The sequence below is a fragment of the Desmodus rotundus genome, chromosome 11 (genome assembly GCF_022682495.2).
Source record: "Desmodus rotundus isolate HL8 chromosome 11, HLdesRot8A.1, whole genome shotgun sequence".
NCBI classification, from domain to species: domain Eukaryota; kingdom Metazoa; phylum Chordata; class Mammalia; order Chiroptera; family Phyllostomidae; genus Desmodus; species Desmodus rotundus.
The window spans coordinates 30485000-30492325 of NC_071397.1; the positions used below are offsets into that span (position 1 = coordinate 30485000).

Consider the following 7326-nt stretch of genomic DNA (forward strand, 5'->3'; position numbering starts at 1 on the left):
CCTGAGTGGCTTGAGGGAAGTGTGTGCCCAGTGCATGGCACAGAGTAGGCGCCCCATAAAAGGGTGTCAAATGAATGAATGGTGGAAAATATTCCTCAAGGAATTCACTAGGTGGCACTCTTTCATTTTTGGCAGAGTCTTCATGATAAGTGGCAGATTATTAAGACTTATTGCTGAATTTTTGCGCTTCCTCCAGATATATGGTGTAAACAGGTACCACCTGAGGCAATGCAGCCTGTCTGCTTCTGTGGATGATGCAGGGAACTCTAGAAATGAGGATTTTCAAGTGACATGGGAAACGAGGAATAACTGAGACTGCTACTGTGTAACAGTCTGGAAGTCTTTTTGCCTTGGTAAATTTTTGTCTCTCTTCACAATTCTTCCACTTTAGTTCTTTATTTAAAGTGTCTTGCTCCTGGAGAATGATTGTAAGATAAAATTTGTAATCTTGCATTTGTTTGAAACTCATCTACTGAATCTGTTCGAATTAAACTTGTTTTACCTTCCATTTTGGAAACAGGAATGTTAAAAACTGAGTTTCTATACAATATATACAATAAAAATATCATGGAAAAGGATTTTTCAAATATGTAAATAATAATTCCTAATTATAATATATTCAATGTCTCCTGGAAATAGTTAAAATATATAAAGCCCATTAATAAAATTGCAGCATATATTGAGTCATACCTTAATTTTGAAATATACAGCTCCTCAAGTCAATTCATCAGGCATTCTTTATGCTATTGATTTTGACATCTTTGGAGAGAGATTGGCAGGTATGCTAATAACATATGCAGTGAAGTGACAATTAGAATCTAAAATTCTCTGGAATAATTATACTTCAATTATCCTTATTTGCACCACAGGGCACGTTTTGTTGTTGCTTCTTAATGAAACAAGAAACATTGTCCTTATGAGCCTTTTCAGATTTTCCCTGTACTTAAAATTCTAAAAATTATTTAGAAAAAAAATTTAAATTAGTTTTAATGCAAACTCGAGGTTCAGTAAAATTTTATTTTGTTATAGAATTCTAAAGGGAAATTGGCAGCAAAGTTTCATAAGCCTCGCAGATGAGCTATCCAACATCTCCTAATTGAGAGTTCAAAAACAAAGGGGAAGAAAATGATAAACAACAAAGTAAGTGAGTAAACAAAACAAACGTCTGTGAGTAGTATTTCTATACATTAAGTTCATTACATGTAGTAGAATTTAACAAGCATTGGTGAAAAGAGATAAACTAACAAAATAAAGTAGTATACAAAGCTTTTTTTCCCATCTTTTTGCTGTTCTCACCGAGAGCAAACGTCAAAGCCGGGTTGCTAACTTGTTTGGAAATACCGTTGAGATGATGTACAGACAACTATTTTGAAAAGGAGCTTTCCTTCATATTTCGGCTATCACACCTGACTTTCTCACTTCTTGTATGCTGAGCTATGCCCTTGGCCTATTCTTGTCTTGAGCTCTGGAACGCTGACCCTGATTTCCCACTGATTCTTCTTCAAGACTCAGGTTGAATGTCACCTTCTTTTAAAATGCCCTAAAATGCTCCCCTCATTTCTTCCCTTTCTGCTCTCATGCCACCAAAGCTGATCACTTGCAGCTCCGGCAAAGGCTAATGCTCACCAACTTTCAAGCTTCTCTCCTTTTTACTAGGTGCCCACCAAACTGTTTCCGAGACCCTTTCAGTTGAAGAGGACCATTTTGACTTGATGGCCAGTTGAATATGGACGGAAGGGTAAAAACTACTTCTACATTTGCTTCATAAGAAGCTCTTGCCCACAAGCTTTACTCTCTCTCTCTTGCCCTTCCAACCCTGGAGACCATTTATTACAGATGGTGGTGCTACATGCTGGGAAGAGCCGGTGTCCCTGAGGTTGGCCTCAGTCAAGACAGAAACCCTACTTCTTCCTCCCTCATAACCTTCATCCAATGACTTTTAAGTACCATCCATTCTAATCTCCTAATCTGTATATGCATCAGTTTTCTCCCACCTTGATGGTCACCACTCTAGTCTACACCACCAGCCTCTCTCCCTAGACCAGTGAAGTCACCTTCTGCACTGGTCCCTGTGGAGGAGAGACTGTTCCATGACATGACCCCTTTCTGTCCTGCAGGCTGGACCTAGGTGGAGCTTGCTTCCTGCAAACCCCTCTTAGAGGCTGTTCGATCATGACTGACATTCCTCCTGACATAAATCAACATTCCTCCCTTGCCTCCTGCTATGTGCCAGTTTTTGGAACAGGCCATTGTCCTATCTTGGTCAAGCATATAAAGTAATTTTCGGTACCTGGTAGCATTCACATACTATTACCAGTGGCCATCCCTATGTAATCCTTTGGCATCTGGCATGCGTTGTGGGATCCTTTCATCTTATAGCCACCCCAGCAATCCTCGTATGTGAGTTTCCCCTTATAAACTCTATGAATTTCCAGGTGGAGCGGCCAGCCCTTTGCTGAGGAAGGCAGATTTTCAGTCTCGGGGTCTTGTCCTGGGTCTGTGTATGTGAATAGCTCTCCAGCATCTAAAGTAGTCTTTGGTTCATCTGCATCAGGATGATGAAATTCCAAAAATGCAAATCTGAAGTGTTTAAAACTCTTCAGTAAAGCTCAACACTGTGCTGGTTTTATTGGGCCTCCCATCGCCTGTGCCTTCATACTACCCAGTCTTTCCCTTCCTCACCCTCAGTGTAGGCTCCTGATATTTCTTCTTAACTCTTGCTATGTGCCATCTCCACCTACCCCCTATACCTCCACATGGCCAAATCCTTTGCCTCAGAACTGGGGAAATTCTAGTCATTCCTCAGAAAAGAGCTCCAAGTTTATTTCTTCAGGGAAGTCTGCCGGGTCTCCTAGACTGTATCTCCACTCAACATGTTCCTTGTTTTAAGTTTATATATTTAGTATCCATACCATTCACCACTATATCCCCAAGTCTTTGTGCCTAGCACCAAGAAGAAAATAAAGATTAATTAACTGAATTATTTTACTTATTGGACATGAACATAAATGTATTTTTATGTATCTCTCATCTACTATACTTTGAAATCCTTGAAATTATACGCCAGACTTTCCATTGCTAACATAATGCCTAGCACGGAGTTGGTGTCTAAAAGCATTGACTAGTGAGTAAATGACTGAATGAATTAGCAAGAGGGGTGCCTGTGCTTGCTCCCTGTGCTAAGAGCTAGGATGTGGCAGTTCAGTGTGATCAGGGCTATAATGTACAGAAGTACGGAGAATCCCAAGGGCTGCAATCTCTGTGTGGGCTCTAAGAATCACATATATGAAACAGGAACATAAACTACAGGTGTGTAAATATTCATGGTCTAGGGGTTTTTTTCCTGATTCTTTGAGGAAAGATATGGGTGGAGAAATAGGGAGTGAAGGGAAGTCTGCACTGGCTGGGTAAGAGTAAGAGCTTTTGGTGCAAGCTGAGGTACGAGGAGAGAAGCTTTGGGACAGGTATAAGCTAAAAGACAAAGGCAAAGGAGTGAGGGCGGAAGAGGAAATTTTAATAATTTGAGGATTGCCAGTTCATGTTTATTGAAGAATGCCAGTAACCATTTTAATAAATATTTAATTATTTTGGGTTTTAGACTATTTCTCTAAATATAACTCCATACTGACACAGGGACACAAGATTTATTTATGAAAGGGGAAAAAAAGCATTTCCTCTGGATACTTTCACACAGTCATCTCATTTGACGTGCAAGGAAATCTCATGAGTAGTTTGGATAAGTGTTAGGGATTATAGCCATTTTACATACAGAAACTGAGACCCTGAGAAGTTAAGAGGCCTAATCAAAGTCAAAACTAGTAAGTGAAAACATGAGACATCAGCCAGCTCTTCCTACATTAACACCATACACCTGATGCTCTCTACTACTCTTTCATGCTGCCACTGGGAAAAAAAAATACTTGATTCCTTATTTGAAAATTAAACTTTTAAACATAAAAATGTGGGTAAGACTAAAAGAATCATTAAGAAAAGAATAGTACAGGGGAACCTATATTTATTTAAGTATGTTTCCTCCAAAGGGCCACATACGAACTGACTGATATATAAATTTATTCATCCATTCATTTATTCAACAAGCATTTATGGTATCAAACCTATTGATAGTAGCCAGGAGACTGAAATATAAATATGGAAGAATCCCTGTTCTCAAGGAGTTTACTCATGGTGGGTAAGAAGATGTATTAACAGAAAATGAGAAAACAGCGAAATTAAATGCACTGATAGAAAATAGATACAGTACTATTGGAGTATCGAGATGAATCATGTAATTCAGTCTACAGGTGGGATCAAGAAAGGCTTTCTAGAACTTGACTTGAGCTAAGTCTCATAGGTTGAGGAAACATTCCAGACAGTGAGATCAACATAACTAAGGACTGCAGAGAGAGAGGCAGGACACTGTGTGTGTGTGTGTGTGTGTGCTTGATTGGACTATAATCAAGTGTATGCTTTGCTAAAACTTAATTACAAGGTAAGGAATGGAGACAAATATGACCAAGATATGAAGGGTTTTGCATGTCATGTCAAAGTGTTCAGATTGTATAGGTGCGCAATGAGGGAATCATGAAAGGGAACGAATGCCATGGTTATGTCTCCATTCGGACAGGTGACCCTGGCTATTGGGTAATGGAAGGATTAAAGAGCAGAAGACCAGAGGCATTTTATTTAAGTATCTTTAGGTCAATTTATCCTATGAATCTAAGACCAATCTAATTTATATATTCATGAATGAAACAACAGTAATACACATGGAAAACAACAACCACCACCTCTACAGGAATAGACACAATTTAATTTTCTCATGTTTTATAGTTTATTTATATAAATAACATTGGAGATTTTGAGATTTTAGATTCTTGACATGCATTTCAATTTCCCAAAGTAAGAGTGAGGAAGCTATCAAATGATAAAAAAAATGAAACCAAACCAAACCAAACCAAAAAACTTCAGCCATAAGACCATTACAAAGAAAAATTGCTCCATAGAGAAAAGATGATTTCAGAAAAAGGTGTTCTAAAAATAACCAAAACAAGGAGAATTCAAAAGCAAGATCCTGGGAGCCCGTGATATGAACAGATGGGCCACACTAAATTTATGTATTTTCTGGACATTTGGACCACATGATTGAGAGTTTCTATATGAACAGATTTCTGTTTATGAAAGAGATCTCTACTATCCCCAAACAATAGAAGATTAAGATTCCAGCCAATGCTTTAAAACCAGAGGATCAGAAGTAGTTGATATTATAGACAAAGGTCTATTTTTATTACATTTTTCATGCATAAAATGATGAATACACAGATAGCTTAGATTTCAGACCCTACAAGGAAATAGAACTGCTATATTTGGAGGGCAAATTGCTTTCCATTGATCAGTGTTTCTGGGACTCAGACAAGTAGGTGAGAGTGATGAGTCTCAAGTTCTAAGAGCTACAACTGAGTTTCTGCAGATAATATTCAACAGCTTTCTGCATGGCAATAGTTACTCTATTACAAAAGTGATATTCTTGAGAATGTCTTTAAAAGAGGAAAAATTGCTTAACTATTTCCCAAAGTTGTATCCCAAAGATAATTATAGAACTATATTGCCTGCCAAGCTGTTAGAATGCTAGAATCTTAGGAAAAATAGAGTTTCTAGGGAGTCTCTTTTTGCTGGCTTTATAGAGTCAGAGACTTCAAACAACTTTTCTTTGAAGATACTGCTGAAAGGAAAGAGCAAGTAGAAGATTTTTAAGTAAAAAGTCACATTCATTCAAACCTGAAGTTTTAACAATTCTGCTATGTCCAGCCATTCTACTTTTACTGTTTTTAATCTTTGTTGAAATCAGAATCACTTGAAGAGCTTGTTAAATAAATATCCCTGAGCTATACACCAAAATTATTGAGTTAGATAGTAGGAGGTATCTCAAAGTTCATTTCTGCTTTGTGAAATGTAAAATAGGCAAACTTCTTTTCCGTGTGTGAATTATGGTGAGTTTTAAAAACCAATAGCTACACTCCCTTGCCTTCCCTCCACTAACACACAATTACTTTTTAAGTTTTGTTGCTGCAGTTCAGGGGGAAGGAAATACCAATAATATGAGTTGGTATAGCCAAAGGTTTATTAATCATGGCAGTTCCTGTTCATTAATTTCAAGGATTTACTTTTCCAAAAAAGAAGAAGTAGTCATAGTAATTTTGGATCTTTGCGATGATTATCATCTAAAACATACTTGTTTAAAAAAATTAGATCTGAGGTGGGAGGAACTTTGGATTGGAACTATAAGGAAGCAAAGACAAAATTTAAGAGGTTTGTACAGTAAATGAAATTTGAAGTTATTGACACAGACATTTGGGAATTAGGAGAAGGAAATGTCAAAGGTTACTGAGGCTTTTGAATGTGACTGTCCTCTGTGATTAAGGGGCCTCTGGTGTGTCCTGAACACAAGGGCTTCTGGGACTCTAAGAACCATCACAGTTGACTAACGATAGTCACCTTTCTTCTTTTAAAGGGAAAATTCTTTGGCTCAAGGACTATCTTAAAGTGTCTTTAGTCCTTTGTATTTTAGATTCCACAATAATTACTTGAAAATTGATTCATAGATTGGTTCTTTCAAAATAATTTCCTTTTAGCTATATATTTCTTTTTAGCTATAAATAGAAATAGATATTTCTATTTAGCAAAGTAAATGGGATGAATTAAAGATTGTTACTGACTGTGTAGTCTTTCTTTGTTAGGGTCTATTGTCTTTTGTATTTTAGAGCTCCTCCTCCAAATAATGAGTAAATACAAATCAAAAATAAAAATTTCAAAAATTCACAAAATTAGGCCCTGACTGGTGTGACTTGTTATTTGGCCATTTGGCCATTTGTCCCTAAAAGCAAAATGTTGCCTGTTCGATCCTGGTCAGGGCACAAGCCTAGGTTGAGGGTTCAGTCCCCAGTTGGGGTGCATATGAGAAACAACCGATCACTTGTTTCTTTTTTTTTTAATATGGAATGCTTCACGAACTTCCGTGTCATCCTTGCGCAGGCGCCATGCTAATCTTCTCTGTATCGTTCCAATTTTAGTATTTGTGCTGCCGAAGCGAGCACCGATTATTTGTTTCTTATTCATATCGATGTTTCTCTCTTTCTCCCTCCTTTCTCTTCTCTCTAAAAACAAATAAATAAAATCTTTTTTTTTAATTTACAAAATTAGGAATTCTGGATCTCATTTACTTACTTTTGGCCGATGCCCACATTTGAAGATGGAAATGAATTTTATACAAATTTCTGTTCCTCAGTGTATGTTCCTTGGACAATGTTATATTTGTGTGATGTTTATAAG

General features: G+C 37.3%; 1 non-coding gene across 1 annotated transcript; it reads right to left on the minus strand.

The window, feature by feature from the left end:
• Window positions 1-6984: 6984 nt before the first annotated feature.
• Window positions 6985-7091, minus strand: LOC112319371 (U6 spliceosomal RNA). The gene has a single exon (XR_002976318.2). It is a non-coding gene; the product is annotated as a U6 spliceosomal RNA (small nuclear RNA).
• Between the last annotated feature and the right edge of the window lie 235 nt (window positions 7092-7326).